Source organism: Penaeus vannamei, unplaced genomic scaffold (genome assembly GCF_042767895.1).
Source record: "Penaeus vannamei isolate JL-2024 unplaced genomic scaffold, ASM4276789v1 unanchor566, whole genome shotgun sequence".
In the NCBI taxonomy this organism is placed as follows: Eukaryota; Metazoa; Arthropoda; class Malacostraca; order Decapoda; family Penaeidae; genus Penaeus; species Penaeus vannamei.
In genome coordinates, this window is record NW_027213570.1 from 16,569 (window position 1) to 20,000 (window position 3,432).

A 3,432-nucleotide genomic window follows, 5' to 3' on the forward strand; every position below is an offset into this window, starting at 1 on the left:
CACGTAGACGCATTTCTACGAATGCATTCATCTTCCCTTCAATATTGCTGTTCATACTCTTGTCCCGTACCACTCTCCCTCAACACCTCCCCTCACCTCCCCCCTTTCCCTCCCACCCCTCTCCCTACCGCCAACCCCCTTTCCCTCATCCCGCACCCTTCTCTGTCATTCTAACCCCCTTTTCTCGTCCCTCTGTGTAATTCCTTCCCTCCTTTTCTCCAACTCGCGTCCTTCTCCCCAACTCCCACCCACTTTCCCCATCCTTCACCCTTCCCCCTAATTCCAACCCCCTTTTCTGCTCCCTCTGTGTAACTCCTAGTCACTTTATCTCTATCCCACGCGCTTTTCCCCAACTCCCATCCTGCTTCCTTCTCGGTAACTACTACCTTCTTCTCCTCGACCCACACCCCTTTCCCAAGCTTTTCCCAACCCATTCTACATTCGTTAACTCCCACTCCTTTTCCCCAACCGGCGCCCCTCTCCCTAGCCCCCCTCCCCCCCAGTTCCTAACCCGCACTCTTTTCCCCCAACCCCACCCCTTTCCCCTAACCCCACCCCCTTTCCCCATCCGACACCCCTTTATCCCCCACCCCTTCACCCACTTCCAGAGGTATGCACACACATACACACTCCTCTCCATTAGCATACAAAGTGGTAGGTTAACACTATCAGGCACAGGAACCTCACCTAATGAAGTGGCTGCCATGTACCTGAATTAAGCATCACTGAAGGTGGAAATGTGATTAGGTCTTCAACACCAGGATGGGAGGTGGGGGTGGGGGAGTGGGGGGAGGAGGAGGTGGATGTAAGGAGAGAAGGGGGGAGGATGGGAGGGTAGAGAGAGGAGAGGAGGAAGGAGGGAGAGGGAGGAGACGGTGTGTGGGAGGAAACAAAGGGAAAGTGAAGGAAAGGAGATGAAAGGATGGAAGGAGACAGAGAGGGAGTAGGAGGAGGATATATACGTGCTTATTTATAGGGGACAGACAGATAGACAGACGAAATCGGAAAAAAAGACAAGTAAAAGACATAGGCATCGAGAGAGATATGAAACAAAGGGAAGGTGGAGAAAAGGAGATGAAAGGATGGAAGGATATAGAGAGGGAGGAGGAGGAGGATATACGTGCGTATTCACATGAGACAGACAGATAAACAGATAGACGAAATCGGAAAAAATCAAAGCAGTGACGGAGGCAAATAAACAAAGACATAGGCACCTGGAGAGAGATGAAACAAAGAGGTGGATGAAAAGAGATGAAAGGAGATAGAGATGGAGTAGGAGGAGGATATACGTTCGTATTTATGGGAGTCAGACAGACGAAATCGGAAAAAAACAGTGAGAGAGACAAATAAACAAAGACATAGCCTCCGGGAGAGAGATGAAACAAAGAGGTGGATGGAAGGAGATAGAGAGGGAGTAGAAGGAGGATATACGTGCGTATTCATAGGAGACAGACAGACGAAATCACAAAAAAACAGTGCGAGACAAACAAACAAAGACATAGGCACCGCGAGAGAGATGGGCACGGCTGAACTGCTGTTGTCAGAGCGTAGAAGGTGAGAGCCAAGGTTACGTCCAGCGGCCGGGGAATGGAGATGGTCGGGCGGGTGTGGCGAGGAGGTCAACTCGGGACAGTGAACAGCGGTTGAAGTTCTGCAGTGATGGGTCAGTGAGCTTCCATGATGTGAGATATTTTTCATCGGTCTTAATTGTGAATGAACGAAAGCTAAGTAAACAGCGGTTGAAGCTTTGCAGTGATAGATAATTTTCCATTATTTGAGATTTTTTTTTATCAGTATTAATTGTGGAAGAGAGCGAACGCAAAGTAAACACGCTGGAAAGTAATTAAATATTTAGGCTAGTCTGTTTACCCATCTGCGGGCATGGGTGCGCATGTGTATGGTTTTCTGTGAGTGTGCATATAAATATCCAGGGTGTATATATATATAGCAATATTTCTCATGTTTCGCTGAGGTGATATTAATATCCTCGGCTGGTGTTAATTTCGTGCATAACAAGTTCTTTGTTATGCAAAATACCTATGCCTCTTGTGGTGTTTTGCACATCCCAAAGAACGCATTGCATAAAAAATTCAATCGTGCCGTAAAAACACATCAATCTTCAACTGAAAGAGACGGGGGAAGAGAGGGTCAAGCCACACGATAACAATGAGGGAAAAGTGCTGATATTGCCCAAAATCACAGTACTGCACGAGGTAAAGTCGACCATACCGCCTACAGGAAGGGCTTCAAGGACGCCTTTTTTCCTTTTTCCTTTTTTCGAGTATGCGTGTGAAGTCTTTCCCGTTAAAACTGGAATATTGATTGGATTATCCTCGTATTTGTCGCTACGGAAAGGTTTTGCAAAGAGCGTCTGTAACGAGCTTTTGGCGTTGAAGGTGAAACAGCTTTTTCAGCATTATCATTAATATTATTCATGGAGTACTGACACAAAGTTTTTTTCATCTTTTTCTAAAACGAAATGCTAAACATTGTAAAAAAATATCGCTGCCTAATTAACCAATTAACTCTCATTCGTAAATATGCGTCACTTTTCTCTCTGTTTACACTGTTCAGGATAATGTAAGAATGATATAAAGATTTTTAATGAATGTCTGTTACTTCTGATATTTGTTTTGCTGTTATGCCTAAGCCTTCGAAATCGGAATGTTGAATGGGTGAAAGAGAAGATGATAAATGAAGATAATGTTGATGATTAAATGATGAATAACGATAATGTTGACAATGGTAATGATGGTAAAAAAGATACTATCAATATTGAGATTGGTAAAATTAATAATGATAACGATAATCTATATAAGGAGAAGGAGAAGGATGTGGATAGTGATAGTGGTGATATCGATAATGGTTATAGAAGCAGCGATAACGATAAAAGTAATAATGATAATAATGATAACGAGACCAAATGGTCCTGAATATTTCCCTCGCTTTGTCGTGTCTCTGACTCCTAAAAAATCTAAAAAAATGACGGAATTGAGCCACTCAAGGACACACACATGTACATATTCGTATGTGTGCAATATATGCAGGTGCTGTGTGTGTGTGTGCGTGCGTGTTAAAAAAAAGAGAAATAGGACCTAAATACATGGACATTTTCAGCGCCATTTTATTTTGCCAGACGCAGAAACGCAGCATTGCGTAAGTCATTTGTTTTTCTTTTTCTGTGTTGAGCTTTTTTTCTCATGTTTTTATTGTTCCTTCTGCTTTGTTTTTTGCTGTGTTTTTCTTTCTTTCTTTCAACCTCCTCACGTTTGTAAGTCTTCCGTTAACGACAGTGCTAAATATATCTTTCCCCGTTGTTTTCGCTTTGTTTTTGTTCGTTACTGACCTTCCTCTCTCTGGACTTAACTACTTCAAAAACACCTACAAGTTCATTAGCTCTGTTTACCTTTCTAAAACGTGTTTTCTTTGTAA